Source organism: Hyperoodon ampullatus (genome assembly GCF_949752795.1).
Source record: "Hyperoodon ampullatus genome assembly, chromosome: 2".
Taxonomy (NCBI): Eukaryota; Metazoa; Chordata; class Mammalia; order Artiodactyla; family Ziphiidae; genus Hyperoodon; species Hyperoodon ampullatus.
This window is the reverse complement of record NC_136915.1, coordinates 196,788,022-196,810,882: the sequence shown is the minus strand read 5'-3', so window position 1 is coordinate 196,810,882 and position 22,861 is coordinate 196,788,022. Positions and strand designations below refer to the sequence as shown.

Below are 22,861 nucleotides of genomic sequence, written 5' to 3'. Positions count from 1 at the left end.
CAGTTCTGTGTCTATAACCTTCATACAGGACATGTCACTAAATTATTCTTTAACAAGTATCACAGATGGAGGGAATTATAAAGCAATTATGAAGTCAGTGTCCTTAGTTTTCAGTAACAAACAGGCTCACATGTAAGTCACAGCTCCAAATCCAAGTAGGGTAATGTAAGTTAGAGAAGAGGTTCAAAGCAAATTCAAATGATTAAGGACTTCCCTGGTGGTGCAGTGGTTAAGAATCCATCTGCCAATATAGGGGACACAGGTTCGAGCCCTGGTCCGGGAAGATCCCACATGCCACGGAGCGGCTGGGCCTGTGAGCCATGGCCGCTGGGCCTGCGCGTCCAGAACCTGTGCTCCACAACGGGAGAGGCTGCAGCAGTGAGAGGCCCGCGTACCGCAAAATAAAATAAAATAAAAAGGACCAGAACTCCATCCTCTGCCCATCTTTTTAAAAAATTAATTAATTTATTTACTTATTTTGGCTGTGTTGGGTTTTAGTTGCTGCGCGCGGGCTCTCTCTAGTTGCGGTGAGCGGGGGCCACTCTTCGTTGCAGTACAAGGGCTTCTCTTTGCAGTGGCTTCTCTTGTTGGGGAGCACGGGCTCTAGGCGCAAGGGATTCAGTAGATGTGGTGCGTGGGCTCAGTCGTTGTGGCTCGCGGGCTCTAGAGCGCAGGCTCAGTAGTTGTAGCGCCCGGGCTTAGTTGCTCCATGGCATGTGGGATCTTCCTGGACCAGGGATCAAACCCGTGTCCCCTGCACTGGCAGGTGGATTCTTAACGGCTGTACCACCAGGGAAGCCCCTGCCCATATTTAAGATGAGATAAGCCCTTTGTTTCCAAGGTAACTCTGATGCGGTCGTTCGTTAGAGAAGATGTGATAGAACACCTTTCCGTTCCCCTCTGCCCGCGTACCTTGATCTCGCACAAGGCAGGAGCCTTGCAGGGTTCGCGTGCCTGCTACCAGCACCACCCTGTCGGTCAAACGGGCCTTTGCCAAACAGACAATGTGAAGTATGAGTGTTGTTATTATTTTGACCTTATTAAGAAGAATAGAGGAATCCATAATAGTGTGCTTCAGTGTTTTCTTTTGAAGACACATCTTAAAGGACTTGGAAGAAGTCTATCAGTTCTAAGTTCCATTGGGTATTATTTTACCCTGAATTATTTATTCACTGTAAGTGGTAAGAAGAAGTATTGTTGGCGTCTTTTAAGAACCACAGGGTGAGAACAAGAGGTCTGTGTAAAAGGAGAGTTGGACTTCCTAGAAAAGAAGCTGTTAGAAAGAAGAAGGAATGGCTTGATGCCTTTTAAACTTATTTATATTCCCACGTCATTCCAGGAAGATTTAAGGCTGAATTCTTGATAATGACGGAATTTTCAAGCTCTTAAATCTACAGTAATATTCGTTACTGAGCAATGTGTGACAAAGAACCCTTGCAGCCTGTGATCAGGCTAGGGCTTCAGATTCCGGCAGGACGGTGTAGAACAGCGACGCTTTGTATGTCTCTGCTATATAACAGCTCATTCATGCAAACAGATGAACTAGTCAGATATTTTACTTGGTTTTTAATGATCTTATTTAATTAATTATTTTAATTGTTTATTGTGTACGTTTCCATTTAGGAGAGTTAGGAATAATCTCAAATGTATCAGTTGGGATTTTTTTTCTTTTGCAAGTTACAGAAAACCCACTACAAACTGGTGTAAGGAGAAAAACGAAACAGGGATGGAGATAGAGGATTTCCCGGATCTCGTGGCTAAGAAGCCCCAATGGAGAGCAGACGTGAAACGTGGCTGGATCCTGGGCTAAAAAAAAAGTTCTTTTATTGTCATATGCTCCACATGGCAAGATGGCAGCAGAATGAAAGGAACCTGCTTTTCTAGTCGCTGGAATGAGTCACGTGCCAATCCCGACCCAGTCACGCTTGTCCAGGGACTGTGGGGCTCTGAGAGGTCTGGCTAGATCACAAGTCGCCCCCAGACTCCCCCTCAACCAGACGGACCGAGAGGAAGACTAGATTCCCAAACAAAATCCGGAATTGTGACTGGAGGTGGACTGAACGGGTGTTCGTCAGCCCAGAACAAACGTCTTTCACACACGTTCCTTGTATTTGAATATTTCAGTGAAACTCTCCATTTAGGACGGTTACGCTGCAGTTTGTGCTTCCTGCTCATCTGGTGTGAAGCTCCTCGGATTCAAGCTTTGTTCAGCAAAGTGGAGTCCCAACGGCCAGTGTCAACCGGCAGGCTAGTTGTTCTAAAGCGTCAGGTGCCGGACTGTGAGTGCGTCCGTATGGTGAGCTAAGAGCGTTCCTTTAGATGAGGACTTTGTTTTTTGTTTGTTTAATTTTAATTTTTATTGTATATCGAAGCATAGGTGATTAACAATGTTGTGTTAGTAAGACAAATATATGATATCGATATGCGGAATCTAAAAAGAAAAATGCTACAAATGAACTTATTTACAAAACAGGAACAGACTCACAGACTTAGAGAATGAATTTAAGGACTTGCCTTGTAAGGTCATGGAAACCCTCGCTGGCACAGAGTAACTGCTGGAGACGAGAGGCCCTGGGGCAGCACCTGCCCACCTCCAGGCAGGCACCCCAGAGTCAGACACTGAAGGCTCTCGGCTGGAGGACCCGACCTGACACTGCTGGATGTCCAGGCGCTGCCCGAGGCCCTGTCCCAGCCGAGGGCGAGTCCCGCTCACAGGTGTCCTGAAACCATCACCAACCAGGGACCCTGCTGGCGCTGAGCTGCCTCCTCCCGGACTTCTCCTTGGCGAGGTCGGTACCCCTTCTCTGTTTTCCCTACTCTTACTAAGCTGTGCTGTGTGCTCATCACGTGCACTAAATCCTATGATTCCTGAACTGAATACTGGCTCCGTTCTGTGTGTCTCCACTCCCGTGACCCTTACGCAGCCTCACCGCTGGGCCTGGTGACAAAACCAGTACACACTGTCATTATGCTATGTGGTCGCATAGCTTCTATTTAGAGTTATCGTGGCAGAGATGCCAAGAGCCTCCCCACGCTGCCTTCTTCCCTCCTTCCAGAGTAGGGAAAGTTTTACCCCGGCACCTTGGTCCCCAGACACACACTACCTCTCCCAGCTCCCTGACGGCAGGTGCAGCCATGTGGCAACACTCCAGCCAATGAGATGTGAGTACAAGTGATGTGTACAGTTGCTAGGTCTTGTCCTAAAAGTGAGTGTGGGTTAGGCTACCCTTTTCTAATATACATATATATTTTAATATAATATACATGTAATTTATTATATATAATTTATACTTCATTATTTATTATATTTTAAAAAATATATAAACCTGTATTACCAATAGTTCAAAGAGCAAGCAATGTTTACCTTGGGGAAGAGAAAACTTGAGAGTGGTTTTAAAACCACTTTTAGGGACTTCCCTGGTGGTCCAGTGGTTAAGACTTCACCTTCCAACACAGGGGCTGTGGGTTCGATCCCACACCCCCTGCACTGGGGGAGCTAAGCTCCCACATGCCTTGTAGCCAAAAAACCAAAACATAAAACAGAAGCAATATTGTAACAAATTCAATAAAGACTTTAAAAATGGTCCACGTCAAAACCAAAAAATCTTTAAAAAAATAAAATAAAACCATTTTTAAAGACTTTAGCATATGTTCTTGCTTTCTAACCACTGAAATAAATTTTTAACCTCAACAGAGCATCATGGCATCTAAGGAAAAGCCCCCAACTGCTAGCCTTGGCTGCTCCAAGGAGCTGATATTGTCCAATAGGATGGCTGTCCCCTCACATTCCCTAGACTCCAGGTAGGAATCACTGACTCGGGGTGGGGATGAGAACACTGTCTCTAAGACTCGAAGTGCTGCCCTGGGAAATGGGGCAGACTGGTTCCTGGTGAGACAACAGTGAAGCGTCATAAAATGTGGCTGAGATTTCCTGCCATTGGAGGTGTTTATAGAGAGTGGTTGGTTACCTACCAGGGACGCTGTCAAAGGACCTCACACCTTGCCTTTCCACCTTCACTTGGATTTCACCTTAATTTGAAAAGTGACCCCGTGGCGTATGGCCCTGGGAGACCAGGAGACAGTCTTGCTGCTTTGGAGTCAAAACTGCACCAAAGGGCTTCACTGGTTGGTTTGAAATATTTAGTCTTGTAAACTCTTGTTCGTTCCTATTAAGACATACAGAAAAAAAAAAAAATTCCAAAGACAAAACAAGAAATCAGAACATCACCATCTTCGCCAGGCCTGCTCCATCCCCCTTGACCAGCGTATCACTTGCAATCAACTCTGAAGAATCAAATGTGTAAAGACCAGGGAGCTCAGTACACTCATGAAGTCAGTGATATTTGATTTCTGAGTTTTCCCTTTTTTCTGTATGATCGCCCCATTTCCAGGGACTTTTAGAAAAATCATCACCTTCGAGCTGTAGATGTTTCACTGACGCCCGCCCTTGGGAAACAAGCTCAGGAATTCAGCAAAGTCTGAGAATCTGTGACTGATGAGGTTTAATGTGCTGACTTGTAAAGGGTGTGAGCTCTGGACAAGAAGGCTGAACTAAAAGGCACACCTCTTTAATTACAGGATTTACGCCAAGAAAAGTCAAAGACAGTGGGTGGGGTTTGTGACCCTGTCTTTGCCTTTAGTAGAGAAAGCCTTCTTGGTAGCTCTTGAATTTTTTTTTTTTAACGACCAGTTTGTTTAAGTTAAGAGCCAAATAAGGGTCACGTGTTACACTCAGTTTCTATGTCTCTTCTAAGCCATGGGTTCCTCCTGTTTCGGTCAGGCTCACTTTCTTTCTTTTCCTTGAAATGTATTTGTCATTTTTTCCTGTAAGTTTTTCCACAGTCTGAATCTTGCTAATTGCATGCTACTGCTGTTGTTTAAAAGCCTCCTCTGTCTCTTTTATTTTCTGTAAATTCATACATCTAGAGGCTCAATCAGATTTAGGTTCAATTTTTTTGGCGTGAATACGGTGTAAGTGGTTTTGCGTACTTCCAACGGGAAGCACGGAATATCTGTCTGTTTCTGTGACGCTGGGACTGTTCAGAGGGCTCAGGCCCTGCCAGGCTGGCTCATAACACTATGAAGGTCTGTCCATTTTTCACCTAATGCTTTTAGCAGCCGTTGGTGATCTCTGCTTACACCCGTTATTTCATTGGAGGCTGCAGCCCTGTGGTATTTCTGGATCTATGAGGCCTGCTTCGCTTCTTAGCTGGAATCTCTCTACAAAGGGAAACCATTTCATCAACTAATGGTTACCCTCAGGTACAGTTTGTACAGGAAGGCCAGACAACTGTTTGATTCTCTTTTTATTTATAAGTTGTTAGAATGATAGGTTGGTTCCTAAAATAAAAATATGACTATTTCTTCTACTCATAAAACTTCTGAGGCCAGATGTGTGGGATTTTCTGTCCCATTTAACTACCCAAGAGGCACAGTCCCAAAAGACCATCCCCAACTTGAGATGCTAGTTGCAAATCCCAGGTACCTGTACTTCTGACCAACCAGCTATAAATCGGAGATCCCCACAACCCTCTCCTCAGCTTGATCATTTGCTCACAGAAGTTAGGAAAGCACTGACTATCACCCATTTATTATAAAGGATACAACTCAGGAACAGCCAAAGGGACAAGATGCACAGGTATGGGGGGAGGGGTGGAGCATCCATGCCCACCACTCCCAGCACTTTGACGTGTTCACCAACCCAGATACTCTCCAAAACCTGTTGTTTAGAGTTTTTACGGAGGCTTCATTTCTTAGGCGCGATCAATTATATCATTGGCCATTGGGGATTAAGTCCATCTCCAGCCCCTGGCCCCTCCCCCGAGGTCAGTGGGTGGGGCTGAAAAGTCTGACCCTCTAATCACCCCAGCCTCCCCTCAGTCCCATCCTTAGGGTCTTTTCTAAGTCACCTCATTAACATAAATTCAGGTGTGGTTGAAAGAGGCTAGTTATAAATAAGCAAAGAGGTCTCATTTTACCCGATCACTCAAGAAATTCCAAGTGTTTCAGGAGCTCTGTGCCAGGAAGCCAGTGTAGACACCAAATACATATTCCTTATTATGTCACAGTTCCCTGGCATCCTCCGTGGGTGACTCATGATTCCTTTTTTTCTTTTCTTCTTCTTTTTTTTTTTGTCATTATGAAATCTATCTACATAAAAGATAAACATAAGAAAGGCTAAGTAAAATGATTTATTACATTCATTTTCCGATTTCTTACGTTGTAAAAGGAAATCGATTCCACATCCTACTGTATAACATATTTAAGCTACTACGGTGTCTTAATCTGTTCCAGATGCTCTAACAAAATACCATAGACTGTTGTTCTGTAAACAAAAGAAATTTATTTCTCATAATTCTGGAGGCTGGGAAGTCCAAGATCAACACCGTGCCAGCGATTCGGTGTCTGGCGAGGGTCCAGTTCCTCATTCATAGACGGTGCCTTCTCACCGTGTCCTCACACAATGGAAGGGGCGAGGAAGTTCTGTGGGGTCTCTTTTATGAGAACACTAATCCCATTCATGAGGGCTCCAACTTTATGCCCTAAGCATCTCCCCAAAGTCTCACCTCCTAAGACTGTCATGTTGGGAGTTAAGATTTCAACAGATGAATTTTGGGATGACACAAACATTCAGATTATAGCATAGGTTTTTTTTTTTAAGTAATTGAAAGGTAAACTAAATACTGATTTTTTTACTCACAAGATGAAAATTATAATTATATACATACAAATTGATACTTGGCTATTTATAGAAAGCGAGTGAGGTAAAGTTACAGCAGCCATATTCATAGTGAAATTTTATTTGACTTAGGAAATGTAGCATCTTCACGTTTCTCAAAGTTGAATCCTAATCCAGAAATATTTGTAATGCTTTTTAGGAATAATCCAAGTGGCACACTTATCTAAATCTATTACCTTTCAGAGAAACAAGCTAACCAAGCTTGTGGTGCAAGCTTTTGTACGACCCACTCTTATAAAAAGGAGATACTGGGACTTCCCTAGTGGTGCAGTGGATAAGAATCTGCCTGCCAATGCAGGGGACACGGGTTCAATCTCTGCTCCGGGAAGACCCCACATGCCGCAGAGCAACTAAGCCCGTGTGCCACAACTACTGAGCCTACACTCTAGAGCCCGCGAGCCACTACTGAGCCCTCGTGCCACAACTACTGAAGCCCACATGCCTAGAGCCCGTGCTCCGCAACGAGAAGCCACCACAGTGAGAAGCCCCAATGAGGCAACAAAGAGTAGCCCCCACTCGCCACAACTAGAGAAAGCCCGTGCACAGCAACGAAGACCCAACGCAGCCAAAAATAAATAAATAAATACATAAAATTTTAAAAAATAAATAAAAAGGAGATACTCTAGGTGTAGGAACAAGAATGTTTAAGGTGGAGCATATTAGGGGCCAGGAACTCCCTTTGGTTGTTATCTTACCCAATGAGAATCTACAATCAGCTCCTGTTAGCAGCTCTCTCTACTCTGAGAGGCACCAATTACCTTAAACTGGAGAATAAATTCTTATCGTTTAGTTGGTAACTTGGTAGATTATTACATCCTTGTAAATCATTCAAATATTTTTGATGTGCCAAGGCCTACAAAGATGTTGGTGACAAAAAGGGGAAAATTCAGGGTCTCTGCCCTCAAGGAATTACAACAGATGAGGCAGACCGGAGACAGGCAGGCAATCTTAGCAAAGGGCTCTGATAAAGCCTCAGTGTGATTCTTTTTCCTCCAAAATAAGTATTACATGATAATCCTGAGTGGAAACGTGTATCTTGTACCTGACAGCATCTCTCCGACGCCCCACCCGCTGGTCTTTTGCTTAGGCAAAGTCTCCAAGGGGTACACACACAACTGCATCCTCGGCTCTGTGACACAAATCTGGGCTGTTATGTAGCAAACACTTCTGACAGCGGGTTCTAGCCCAGCTGTGGGTCTGTCTGCATCGCCATATAAGGGCTTTCCCTTTTCCACCTTAGAATTCAGGGGCAGGTCACAACTGCAGAGATGTAAACGTTTACGTATGTGGTCACTGAAAACCAGCGTTGGTTTCCAAGCTTTTTTCCATTTTTTTTTAAGCTCCAGACCCAGTATTTAAATGAAATCACCCCTTGGTAGAAAACTGAAGGCTGCTACCCACATTCCCAATTTCCAGGCGCCTCTGCAGAACTCCGGCTGTTTTTCAGAACACTGACTTCAAGGATAAAATTCAAAAACATAAGCAAAAACCTTGAACTTGAAATTTCTCGCAAAGGCTTATGTTCATGTTCTTTAAGACCATATACCTTCTTGCTCCACATAATAATAATAATAATTTCTATTTTATAGTGCTTTTAACTCTCGGAAGTGTTTTTCTATGAATTATACCAGATTTTGTGGTCTGGTCCCCCCCCCTTTTAATGTAGTTATTTCTAATCTCATGGCCTATGTCTAAGAAGAAAATTTGATATTATTACCTATTCATGGATTTTTCTCACTGTTTAAGCAATGTAGCCTTTTGACTAAGTAGATCTCTTTTAAGCAAGTATGACTTGAAAGTTATTTTCCTTAAGCCCAGTTATCATCTGATACTGATTGATCCACCCACCTGCAAAAAAGAATTAATCAACATATGAACATATGCTATAATAAAGAGAAAATCTCCAATTCTTTAAAATACTTTTATATAATCTTTCAGACTATTTATAATCTATTTTAACACAGTCATTTTAATTCCCACAGTATATTATTATACTGTCAAATTGAAATTTAAGATTTTTTCTTTCTTTTTTTTTTCTTTTGCAAAACACTGTTGCTTGTATTTATCACTGTGAAGGGATTACCACCAAATGCTAACTGGTCATGGGGTAAGGGAAGGATGTGCTAAAGTGGATTAAAGTATTAAACCCAATTTGTGAAACCACACTGAATGTATTACCATTGCAAATTAAGATTTTTAAAGTGCAGAGGTTCTTGGGATGTTGCAAACAATGAAAAGTCAAAAATGGAAAGGCATTCAGCCTGGAATGAATCACCACACAAGATGAGAAAAGTAGAAACACCCACCAGATATCATTATTTGATGGAAAAAAAAAAACCAAAAATGTTCCTCTATTTTACAGTAGAGGACAATTAGAAGATGTAGGAATGGCTTGGGAGAACGGAGCAGTTTTCTTCTGAAGACAGTTATTTAACTTAAGAATGGTCTTAAACCCAAGAACTTCTATACTTAATTCTAAGAAGTTACCTTGCTTAGACAAACCATTTAAACGAATAACTTTCTTTTTTCTTATGACTAGAAACGTTTGTCCACTGCAGAGGATACAGATGAACAAAAAGATAAAAACCAGCATAAGCTCACCTTCCAGGAAGAGCTACTATTAACACTTTAGAAAGCTTTCTTGAGATTCACATACTGTACAATTCACCCATTTTAAGTGTATAATTAAATATTTTAAAATGTATGTACTGGGTTGTACAACCATCACCACAATATAATTTTAGAACATTCCATTACCCCAAAAAGAAACCCATTAGCCATCACTTCCCATTTTTCCCTACCACACAGCGCCCCCTACTCAGCCCTAGACAACCACTGATCTGCTTCCTGTCTCTGTAAATTTGCTTATTCTGGACCTTTCATGTAAGTGGAATCACAATATGTGGTCTTTTGTGACTGACCTCTTTCACTTAACTTAATGTTTCCAAGATTCATCCAAATTGTAGCATGTATCAGTACTTAAATTTTTATTGCTGAATAATATTCCAATGTATGGATATGCCACTTTTAAAAGATCCATTTATAACACACATTGGATTGTTTCCAGGTTCTGATTGTCGGGAATAATGCTGCTATGAATATTCCTGTACAAGTTTTTGTTTGAACACCTGTTTTTGAGTTTCTTGGAGTGCAGGAGTAGAATTTCTGGGTTACATGGTGACTCTATGCTTAACATTTTGAGCAACTGCCAGACTGTTTTCCAGAATGGTTGTGTACCACTTTACACTCCCATCAGCAGTGTAAGAAGGTTCCAGTTTCTCCATATAACACTTTTTATTGTCTGTCATTTTTCTCTTTTAAATAGCAATCCTAGTTGGTGTGAAGTGGTATCTCCTTGTGGTTTTGATTTGTATTTCCCTAATAATAGTATTGAGAGTTTTTTTCTTATGTTTATTGGCTATTTGTATATCTTCTATGGAGAAATGTCTATTCAAACTGTTTGCCCTTTTAAAAACTGGGTTACTTTTCTTTTTATTGCTGGGTTGTCAGACTTCTTTATATACTCTGGATATAAGGCTCTTATCAGATATATGAATTACAAATCATTTCTCCCAATCTGTGAGCTGTCTTTTCACTTTCTTGACATCATTTCTAGCACAAAAGTTTTAAACTGATCTATTTTTTTCTTTTTTCCCTTGTGCTTTTGGTGTCATATCTAAGAAGGTTTTGCCTAACCCAAGGTCATGAAGATCACTCCTATGTTTTCTTCTAGGAGTTTTAAAATCTTAGCTCTTACATTTGAGTCTATCCATTTTGAGTGAATTTTTGTGTATAGTGTGAGGCAGGGACCCACTTTCATTTTTTGCATGTGGCTATCGGGTCCCACCACCATTTGCTGAAAAGACTATTCTTTCCCCTATTGAATTTTCTTGGCACCCTTATTGAAAAACAGTTGACCATAAATGTAAGGATTTATTTCTGGACTTTCAATTTTATTCCACTGATCTAAATGTCTACTATTAATATTTGCCACGACTCCTCCCTCTTTTTTTCTGGGTATTTATTAATATTTTTCAAAATAATTTGATCATACTAAATACAGTTTTTAACCTATTTTTTTAAGAAATCACTAACATCCTCTCGTCATTAAATATTCAACATAACTTTTTTTTTTCAACATAACTTTTAATGGCTGCCTTTTATTCCATTGTACAGATATACAATATTAATTTAATTCCCTTTTGGTGAATATTTAGGCTGTTCCCACAACAACATTATCATCAAATGATGTAATAAAAAAATACGCCCAAAATATACCTTATGTGTATCAGTAATTAGTTTATAAGGAAAAAACCTAGAGTGGGAATATTTTTAAGTCCTTGATACATACAAGAGCTTAAGCGTCCCTCAGTATAGACGGAGATTACTGTTGTGAAATCTTGACTAATTCTGAATTCACATTTTATCATAGACGTACACAAAGAGGGACATCTCAAAACTAATAGTTTTTGATAGCTTGACTTAAAGTCAAATAACCAACTCTTCCCCCTGTCTTAAAAATCTCAGTTTAATGTTATTTTCTTCTCCTATATGAAGTACTAATTTGTCTTGCTGCACTAGGTAAACTGTCACTGAAAGTGAACGTTTCAAATGAAGCAACTGAACGAAACCACCAAGGTTTGTGGCAGGTGTGCTGAAGTTAACCCCACAGTACATAATCTAAGTTGGATACGATGGGAAAGGAAGACAGAAGATGGCACACATGTTGGGAGAAAATAGAGAAATTAATAGACTAGTGGTCCCAGTGTGGTTGAAAAATGATCACAGCAGGAAAAGTAGGGCAGGGAAAGCTGGGAGGAAGGAAGATTATTGCCAGATAAAAGAATATCTGAATTGCCGCTCTCAATTTGTCCACTGCTGAGAAATTTAGAGTTGCCTTGGAAAAACTTAAAATCTCGAGGGGACTTAGCTGGTGGTCCAGTGGTTAAGAACCTGCCTGCCAATGAAGGGGACGCAGGTTCGATCTCTGGTCCGGGAAGATCTGACATGCCGCGGAGCCACCAAGCATGTGCGCCACAACTACTGAGCCCACATGCCCCAAGTACTGAAGTCCGTGCGCCCTAGAGCCCGTGTGCCACAACTACTGAGACTGCGTGCTGAAACTACTGAAGCTCGCGCGCCTAGAGCCCATGCTCCGCAACAAGAGAAGCCAGAACGAGAAGCCCGCGCACCGCGACGAAGAGTAGGCCCTGCTCGCTGCAACTAGAGAAAGCCCGTGTGCAGCAATGAAGACTCAACACAGCCAAAAAAATAAATAAATATTTTAAAAAGAAAAAAAAAAGATCTCTTGAGAATATAATGTCCCAGAAGCAGGCCTAATCTTGAAAGGGACAGTCCACGCAGCATCTTTCCCTCTGGAAAATGGACGCACACCGGCAGCAGGTTTCTAAGTGTTCCAACGGGCATGGCTCGTGTATAACGTCTTCAGAGTATACCAGCTTTGCAGTGTTTAATCTAATGAAAACTGTATGTACCTCCCTTCGCTAAGGTCTACATATGCGGACTTTATAGTGTAGGGGAGCAAACTTTCCACCCCAAAATGTCTCTTTGGGATATGGATTATTTTGAGCTGAAAACAATCAAGGACAAAAGACGCAGGGAGAAACTCTGACCTTCCCCCAGCTGCCTAAAAGAATTTCGATAGAGGGCCTGTTCCCAAAATAGAGCTATCTGCCAGAGATCTCTGCAAAGAATATGGGCTAGGTGTGGTGGGGAAGTTGGCAGGGCTTGGAGACCAGAGTCCACTCTGTCCCATTATGTCTGCTGGCTCAGCAAACACTTGCTCACCAAGCATTTGCTTTTCCATGTCCATGTAAATTGCCTTTCTCCCCATTGAGGTCCCAAACCACTACGCCCAACTTCCTCTTTTGTCTTTAGTTGAAGACGGTATTTAAGGTGAGGGTTTTGGCCATTTGGGGGAGTTATTCAGTTTTTGTGGATCTCTCCCATGAAGACATGTTATGAAACTTTGCGTGATTTTCTCCTGTTAATGTTTCATGTCAATTTAATTCTTAGACCAGCCAGAAGAACCTAGAAGGGTAGAGGGAAATTTCTTCCTCCCTGACAATTGCTCAGTACCAGTCTATTTTTTCTAACCATACAATGACTTTGTAAGCTCAAGGGTTTTTTTTTTAATTTTTTTTTTTTTGATGTGGACCATTTTTTAAGTCTTTATTGAATTTGTTACAATATTGCTTCTGTTTTATGTTTTGGTTTTTTGGCCGCTGGGCATGTGGGATCTTAGCTCCCTGACCAGGGATTGAACCCACACCCCCTGCATTGGAAGGCGAAGTCTTAACCACTGGACTGCCAGGAAGTCCCATAAGTTCAAGTTTTAGGATGAAGTTTTAGATTTGTAACACACACCTAGTTTTAACTAGACACCTCCTAATTTGGCATCCCAGAAGCCTCACTGCCAAGAATTATGTAGTTCTGTGAATACATCTGTGCCAGGAGTTTGGGCAGAAGGAATAATATGATTGCCAAGATCATTAACTCTATGATGTGTTCAAGATTAGTAGGAAGACGTTTCTAAAATGATTAACAATAAAATATTTATCATGCTATTGTGTGTATTAAATTCATCTCTATAAAAGCTTTAATCTTCCTGCTCTGCTCTGTGGTTAGAATAAAGCAACTCGAGTGTCAACCATGGTTCCTTTCTTTCACCCTCCACATCCAGTCAACCAGGGAGAGCTAGTAACTCTACTTCTTATGCATCTCTTGATTCCGTCCACTCCTCTGTATCCCCATGGCCTCTACCTGCGTTCAGGCCACCGTCTGCTCCAGCCTGAATGACTACCTCAGCTTCCTCCCTCAGTTTTACCCCCAACAATCTTTTCTCTACATTGCAGCATGAATGAGAAATAAACCACTGTTGTTGTTGTGTGCCACTGAAACTTGGGGTCACTTGTTACTGCAGCATAACTTGGCCTAAGCAGATGATACCTAACCTCTTTCAGTTCCTTGGATGTGCCACACTCTCACTTTGGGCCTTTCCCTCCTTTTTCCTGTTTCAATTGTCCCAATTTATCTTTGGCCTTTCAGATCTCAGCTTAGATGTCACTTCCTCTGGAAGGGCTTCTCTTTTTCCCCATGTCTGGTTTGTGGCCCCATCCTACACACTCCTCTGACATTCTGTACATCCCGTCACAGCACTTACTGTGTAATTATCGCCCCACCTCTGCTGTAAGACAGAGACTATGTCTTTCTTGTTCATCATTGTATTCCTACGCTTGCCATGTGGTAGATGCCAGAAATCCCTTGAATGAGTAAATCAATTTTTAGAACTTGAAGATTTTGTCCTAGTGTTTATCGGGAAAAGTCACCGACGGCAGAAAGTAGTTGAGTCCAAGTTGTGGTCTGATTCATTGTGATGATACAAGTGAAAAAAATATCCATGGCAGCCAAATGCTATCAACCTCTGCTTCCCTGTCTTCCCCTCGATGTAAGTTATACAGGTTTCCAAGCCTCCCTTACTAAAAGAATAAGGAGTAATACATATATTTATAACTGAATCACTTTGTTGTACACCTGAAACTAACACAACATTGTAAATCAACTATACCCCAATTAAAAAAAAAAAGGAGTAGCTATAAATGAATAGGTGTGAGACTGAAGGTCCCCGGAATCAAAGAATGATAGGCATTATTATTTCTGTACATGTCTGAACAGCATATGAGGATAACATACAGGTCAGCTCACATTCTTGCGGCATTTCCGGTTCTAAGACACAGCCTAAGGCAAACTCTTAGCATGGTCATGCAGGATGTACGCATTCCACAACTCTTGTCTAACTGAGTCACCCTGGACAGTTTCCTGTCCCTCCCTGCCATAAAGCATAACGCACAAGAACAATGCATTCATCATGCCATCTGTGATTCCCATGTGAACTACCATAGGTAAGGCTTTCTGTGGTCCCACAATTAAAAGACCACCTGAAAACCACGTCAGTGAAGACTTTTTGTGCAGAAAGCAGGAGTCGCAGCTTAGGCTAATTAGACTGTGCTCTGGTGAGACCTAAGAGGAAATCTGACTCTGAGCTCATGACTAAGGAGCATACGGTGGGGTAGAGCCACATGTGAGGCCTGAGTGGTTCTGAGGTTGACTTATTATAATACCCCAAACGATGAAGGGCTTGATGTTTAATAGTAGGCTTCATGTAGCATGCCTAACTCACGTGCAGAAATGAGTTTAACTCACTATAGGCTATACATTAAGAATGAAACATCCCACATGTAAAAATTGCCTAGTTTTTGAAAAAGAAAAAACAGAAGAGAAAGACTGACTAGTTTTCTTAAAGTCATAGTAAGCATAGGCATGTATACAACAAGGGTCCAAATCTTCTATGAGAAAACTGATGAGCGTCAGGCAGGGCAAGGTTATGCAACACGTATTAGCCTGAACTATTTCTGAGGTTTCCAACGGATTAGAAAATGCTGGGAATGCTAGAAAGGATGGTTAGAACCAGGTCCCTTGGTTGAAAGTTAAGAGGACATGGTTTTAGGCCCAACGTAAAGAAGCACTTGTGAATGGAGTCTAATGGATTTAGGAGACAGACCTGAGCTTCAGTTCCTGCTCTTCCACTACTACCTGTGTGACCCTGGGCAACTTGCTTAATTACCTGTTTCTTCATTAGTGCAATTCGGATAAAATACCTACTTTATAAGACTGTACTGAGAATTAAACATGATAATGTTTGTAAAATGCTTTGCACAATGCTGGCTAATTAAATGGTAATTATAATCAAGCAGAGATCTCCAATGCAGAACTGGGCTTCCCTGTAAGGTAAGAAGTTCACTGCCTCTAAAAGTACTTAATAAGTCAATTGGGCATGTGCGGTAAAACAATTCCTCCTGTCTGGGTACGGAGAGTGGCAGGGACTATGATTGGACTCTGGTAAATGCATTCAAATCTAAGATTCCAAGACATATTGATGCTTAAATTTCTTTGTACACACGGATTCTAAAATAAAATGGCCCCCAAATACACAAAACTAAAATTGCTGGAACTACAGGGAAAAATGGACAGATCCACCATTTTAATAAGAGATTGACTGACCTATTTTATCTATTAATGGGTGATAGATAGGCATACTGATAGGCAAATCTGAACATGAGCGTTAGTAAAGATGTAAACAGTCTGAACTACCAAGTTTGATTTATTTGATACACATCCCTGCACCTATCTACCTGCTGGTGAAATCAACATTCTTCTTTGGTTTAGACTATTTCTAAAAATGGACCAGCTCATACAGCAAGCCTCAAGGATGTTTGATTCTCTGGCCACAATGCAACAAATATATATGTACAAAACATAAATATATTTTGAATTGAAAAGTCCTTAAATAACTCATGGTTTAAAAAAGAAATAAGAATGGACATTTTAATATACCAGAACTGAATAAAAATACTATGTATCAAAACTTGTGGGATGCAGAAAAAGCAGTAATTTGAGGAAAACTTATAGCCTTAGATGCTTATATTAGAAAAATAGAAAGATTAAAGATGAATATGTTAAAGTCATTAACTGAAAAATAGAATAATCTGAAGACAGTAGCAGAGAGAAAAAAACATAAATCAGTGAAATGGAAAACAAACTTGCAATAAAGAGGATCAACAAGGTCAAAAGTTGATTCTTGGAAAATGTACAGTGAGACAAACTTTCTGGTGAGATGGATTAAGAAAAACAAGAGAGAAAGATCAAGTCAGTATTAATGAAAAAGAGACATAATATTATATATAAAAGACATTTTAAAAAGATAAAATGAAGAACTTTCTGAAAGTAAATATGAAACAGTTGAAAAGAACATTAAAACATATAACTTAGCAACACTGACCCAAGAATTCCTTACGAAAGGCTGAATAGTTCTGTGACTGTGAAAAACAATGAATCTAAAGGTAGGGCTTCCCTGGTGGTGCAGTGGTTGGGAGTCCGCCTGCTGATGCAGGGGACGCGGGTTCGTGCCCTGGTCTGGGAGGATCTCATGTGCTGCGGAGCGGCTGGGCCCGTGAGCCATGGCAGCTGAGCCTGTGCGTCTGGAGCCTGTGCTCTGCAACAGGAGAGGCCACGGCAGTGAGAGGCCCGTGTACCGAAAAAAAAAAAAAAAATCTAAAGGTAAAAATCTTTCTACCCACACAAAAAAAACTCGACACTCAGATAATTTATAGGGAGTTCTGCCAAACTGTCAGCAGACAGGTCATTTCAATATTATATAATTTATTCCAGAGAATAATGGAGGGAAAAAAAGAAATATTCCCCAATTCATTCTTTGATGCCTGTAAAACCATGGATAGTGTGAGAAAGGAAAATTACAGATCAATTTTACTTATAAACATAAACTTAAAAATCCTAAACAAAATGTTAACATAAAATATCAGACATATAAAATACATTATGGCCAAATTAGGCTTATTTCAGGAATGCAAAGGTGTTTAACATTTGAAAAACCTTTAAATTATAAATATAATTCTTCATATTGCTAGATAAGGGGGAAATGCTTTTGCTGATCTCAACAGATTAAAAAAGAGAGGAAAAAAGCATTTGATAAAATCCAGTACTCTTTCATGGTGAAATTTTTAGCAAATTCAGAATGAAACATAACTTCCTTAACTCAATAAAGGGTATTTGAAAAACCTGAAACACACGTCATTCCTAATGAGGAAACGTGTGAATTAAAGTATTTTAAAACCAGGAACTAGACAAGAATGCCTGCTATCATCACATGTATTCAACCCCATGCTGGAGATGGTAGCCAGCATGATAAGGTAAGAGAAAGAAAAGGAAAGGAAAAACAAAACTGTCATTACTTAAGATGTGACCCTCTAAATAGAAAACTAAAAATAATCTACATATTATTGGAAATATGAAGAGCATTTAGCAAGGTGGCTAAAATATCAATATGTGAAAATCAATTTCATTTTTATAAACCAGCAAATAATTCAAAAACATAAGTTTAAGGACTTCCCTGCTGGCGCAGTGGTTGAGAATCCGCCTGCCAATGCAGGGGACAAGGGTTTGATCCCTGGTCCGGGAAGAAGATCCCACATGCCGCAGAGCAACTAAGGCCATGTGTCACAACTACTGAGCCTGCGCTCTAGGGCCTGCGTGCCACAACTACTGAGTCCACGTGCCACAACTACTGAAGCCCACACGCCTAGAGCCCATGCTCTGCAACGAGAAGCCACTGCAATGAGAACTAAGAGTAGCCTCCACTCGTCACAACTAGAGAAAGCCCGTATGCAGCAACAAAGACCCAACACAGCCAAAAAAATTAAAAATAAACAAATAAATAGTCACCAAAAAGTCTTATTAAAAAAAAACCAAAAACATAAGTTTAAGAAACCATTTATGATAATAACATAAACTGTAATGAATCTAGAATAAATCTGACCAAAGATGAGCAAGTATCTCTAGAGAAAATTAGAAATTCTATAGAAATCATTAAAGAAAACCTAAATAACTAGAGATATATAGCAAAATATTACTATAGGAATTTCAATTCTCCCCCCAAATTGACGTACAGAATTAATGCATTTCCAATCATAATCACATCAGGACTTTTTTGTGGAAATTGACAAGTTGATCCTAAAACGTATATGCAAGAAAAAAGGGCCAAGAATAGCCAAGACAAGCCTGAAGCAAACTTGCTCAACCGGACAGCAAAATGTGTAAAGCTATAGTAAGTAAGGCAGAAGGGTACTGGCACAGGGACAGAAAACTAGGAAGAGAATAGTGGATCCAGAAACAGACGTTCACACTTTGGGGCCTTGATATATGACCAGAGGTGGTACCACAGGTCACTGGAGAAAGGGTTCTAGTCAACACATGGTGTTTGGACAATTGGCTGGCTATCTGGAAAACAGGAAAGGAAAGGAAATGGATCCCTACTTCATACCAGACAAAACCCAATTCCCTATGGATTAATGATTTAAATGTAGAAGGCAAAACTTTAAAATTTTCCCCCAATTCTAAGAAATACCTTTCAGATAGCAGGGTAGACAAGGATATTTTTTTCTCTTTGATAGACTTTATTTTCTACAGCAGCTTTAGGTTCACAGCAAAACTGAGAAGGTACAGAGATGCCCCGCCTACCTGCTGCCACTACACAGGCCCAGCCCCCCCATTATCAACGCCCCCCCCCACCAGATGGCATGTTTGCTTCAACGAACCTACAGACATGCATCACCATCACCCAGAGTCCATGGTTCACATTAGGGTTCACTCCGCTTGTACATTCCACGGGTTTGGACAAAGGTATAATGACACGTGTTCCCCATGACAGTGTCACACAGAATGGTTTCACTGCCCTAAATGTTCCCTGCGCTTTGCCCATTCATCCCTCCCTCCCCTCAACCCCTGGCAAGACCAGGAGTTTTTTAAGACCTCAAAGCTTGCTAATTACAAAGGAAAGGGAAGGATAGACATAGTTAACTATGCTAAACTTAATATTTATCTAAAGATAGCATAGATAAAGATAGTATAGAAACAAAGAAAGTGAAAAGATCTTGGACTGGACCCTGGCCTGGGGGTGTGGGGGATTGCTCTAAATCATTGCTCCCCAACCTTTTTGGCACCAGGGACTGGTTTCGTGCAAGACAATTTTTCCACGGACGGGGGTTGGGGTGGGGGGTAACGGCAGCCATGGGGATAGCAGATGCCGCTTTGCTCGCTCACCCGCCGCTCACCTCCTGCTGTGTGGCCTGGGGGTTGGGGACCCCTGGTCTAAATGACATTATTGGAACAACTGATGAAATTTCAATGTGGACTGTATATTAGACGTATCATATCAGTGCTAAATTACCTATATTTGAAAATTGTTCTGTGCCAACATAAGGAAACATCATTGTTTTCAGAGGTGCAGGCGGCAACTTACTCTCAAATGGTTCAGCAAAAATAATTTATATATTGTCTCTCTTACATACAAATACAGCAAACTGTGAATCTATGTGAAGGGTATACAGGAGTTCATTTATTAGTCCTGAAACTTTTCTGTAAGTTTGATATTTTGTTTTCAAAATAAGAAGTCAAAATTTTAAAAAATATTTGAAAACACATGCTATAAACAGGGAGAAAATATTTGCAACACATACAATTGACAGAAGATCGGTATCCAGAATGTTTTTTAAAATAAAAACGCTTAGAAGAGGAAAAGAAACATGAATGAACAATCAGCACATGAAAAAATGTTCGACATTATCAGTAATTAGAGAATGCAAATTAAGACCATAATCTTGTACCAATTTACTCTCAGTAGACTAGCAAAAATTAAGAAGTTTGAGCAAAACAATGATTGGAAAGAATGTGGAATGACAGGAAAGGGCTGATCCGTGCTGGTGGCAGTATAGATTGGTACCAGCACTTTGAAAACATTTTGGCGTCATCGTGTAAAGCTGTATACCCCATCCCTCTGACCCAGTTCTGCTACTCCTAGGTTCAAATGAGACAAGTGCAAGAGGTGTGCACAGGAAGGCCCTTGCCAGCCTTGTGAGTATCACCCAGGCAGGCTCAGGTTTTGTTGGGCATGAGCTTATGTAATTGGAGAAAAATCACAACAAATTGCAAATGTGACAAAACCCAGGAAAGTACCATATTCGTTTTTAAATCAACTGTCTCACACACCTCTATACCCTTTTCCTTCATTCTTTTGGCTGCACATGCTTAATCCCCTCTTTATATGACAATGATTTCCATAATATCATTTTCCATAGAGAAAATGAGAAGCTTGCCCTTCTTCTAACATAGTTTACTGAACATTTTTTATTATTAATATTTGGGATGTAGAAAACATGTGTCTTCACATCCAGACAGACTCACCGTAGTTCTGTTATAGGGTTGTGACCTACAAACTCAGGGAATCTGACAAATTTTACTTTGTGTGATTCTCATCATTAAAGAAAACATGTAAAATGCATTTATAAACATATAAGCACGACTACATTCCTGACAGGAGAGAACTTCCAGGTCAGAACTGGATCCTCCACTTACAATTTTACACATCTGAGTTTTTTCAGATTAGCTTCCAGCTCCCTACATTTCAAACTAGGTTTCTGCCCCAACACACACATACGTCAGGTGCTGGAGGCTATGGGACATTCCTATTCTGATATGACTATCTGTTCATGCACCCTCCTACCCTGGGGCGAAAAGCAAGAGCCTGACATTAAAGACTGCAAACCTCACCCACACTCTCCACTGAACTCAAACGCATCCCTGATAAAACGCACCTTGGCTCAAGCCCAAATGCCTGCAGCCATGTATCACCCAAGCTGAAAAGGGCTGAAGGAGGGGGCGCAGGAATGTAAAGAGAAAGTGGTCCTCTTCCATCGCGGTTTAAATGTCTTCCTTCTGTAGATTTTACAAAAACATATGACCATGGGAACACACTGCCAAGGCTCCTCTTTCGGGTCGATGGGAGAGACCCATGGGAGGGGCCCTGAAACTCCAATTTCATTAGCTTCATGGTCAGTTTGCCTCCAACAATAACAAAATACTGGAGACAAGTGTCCACAGAAAAATGGATAAACAACTAGACATAAACGACTTCACAGAAACGCAATGTTACAGCAGTAAAGATCAATGTTCTACAGCTTGCTTACACTTAACAGCTTGGGTGAATCAAAGAAACGTTCAACGATAAAAGCAAATCCCACAAGACTGTGTATCATTTGTATAAAGCTCAAAAAGAGAAAAGTCAAACAATATATCCTTTGGGAATGCCTCTACCTATAATAAAACGACTAAGAATGTCAAGGAGAGACAAAGTTCAGGACAGTGGTGGTCGAGGGAAGAAGCAAGGGGTAGAACCCAGGCGGAAGCACCCGTATATATGCTCCACGTGGATAGTGTGGAGTCACAGACTTCCGTTTTCTCAGTGTGCTTTAAAACTTACATATTGCTCAACATGTGATTTCGAGGGCATCCAGTATTAGCCTGAAAGTGCTGAAGTCCTGGAGCCCCGAGTCCCTCCTTCCGGTCCCGCGCTTTCCCCATCACTTCACTGCCAGCGGCTCGGGGACCAGTTCCAGCGAAGTGCGACCCCCCGGGACCCACCCGGCACGTGACTGTGTGACTATCCCCGCCGTCGGGTGGGGCGGGTGGAAAGGTCCAGAGTATCTCACGTGCACACTAGACCTGCTCCGTTAATTCCAGTTATTCGCCAGCTAGAAGCAGATCAGGGTTCGAGCCCCACGGGGCCTCACCCACTCCCCGCAACACCCCCCCCACCCCCGCCTCCAAGCTTGCCAACCCCCCCACTCTCACCCTCGTCCCCGCCCCGCCCCTTTCCCGGCACCTTGACTCTTTTCCTCCAGCCCCGCCCACTCGATTACGCGAATTTTTCCAAGAGGATCCCCACGCCTGCCCCTCCCCACGCAACCCGCCCGCTCAAACCAGTCTCCTGGATTTACAACCAGCCGGAAGCCGGGAAAGGGGCGTGGAAAACGCGCGGAACTGCCCGCCCCCGCCCCCTCCCTTCCGGCCTCTCCGTCGGGCCCCGCCTTCCCCGTGCGTCGCGGCGCATCCCAAAAGCCGGAGAAGTGGATTCTGCGCTCCGCACGGTCTCCCAGCTGCAGGGTGGCCGCGTGGCCCGGGCTCAGCGGCCGGAAGCCCGGCCCAGCGCCTCAAGGCGGAGCCGCCCCGAGAGGGAGCGGCCGCGGCCGCAGTCCACGCGGGTGAGCGTGCCCCCGGCCCCAAGGCTCGGGCCTGCCTCCCGTCCTACTCCTCTCGTGCGGTACCCGGGCGCCGAGCCGCGGCGGCGGTACGGGCCCTGCGCAGTCCCCTCCCCCTCCCTGTTACCCCCAAGCCCGGGGCATGGCAGCGCCGTGACGTCACGCGCCTCTGCGTGCGGAGCCGTGGTGGGGGGGGCAACGCACGAGGGGGTTGACGTCGGGGGGAGGGACGACGCCCGGGGGCAGGGGAGGGGAGGGGCGTTGGCGCGAACAGGAGCAGCGCGTCTTCAGCCCCGCCCGCTCCGGCTCTGTTCAGTCTCGAGGACCTGCGTTCCGAGCTCCTCCCTCTCGAGTGCAGCCGCCCCTCCCCCACCCCCTTGACCTTTTCGGAGACTTGAGGTGGTAACCCTAGACCTTAACTTGTAATTTCGTT

The 22,861-nt window shown here is 42.4% G+C and overlaps 1 long non-coding RNA gene across 1 annotated transcript; it reads right to left on the bottom strand.

Annotated features, from left to right (window-relative positions):
- Window positions 1–4,061: 4,061 nt before the first annotated feature.
- On the bottom strand, window positions 4,062–21,798 carry LOC307068676. The gene is made up of 3 exons (XR_013811467.1): window positions 21,651–21,798; window positions 5,979–6,150; window positions 4,062–4,166 (listed from the first exon to the last, which is right to left on the bottom strand). It is a non-coding gene; the product is annotated as an uncharacterized lncRNA (long non-coding RNA).
- Window positions 21,799–22,861: the final 1,063 nt, after the last annotated feature.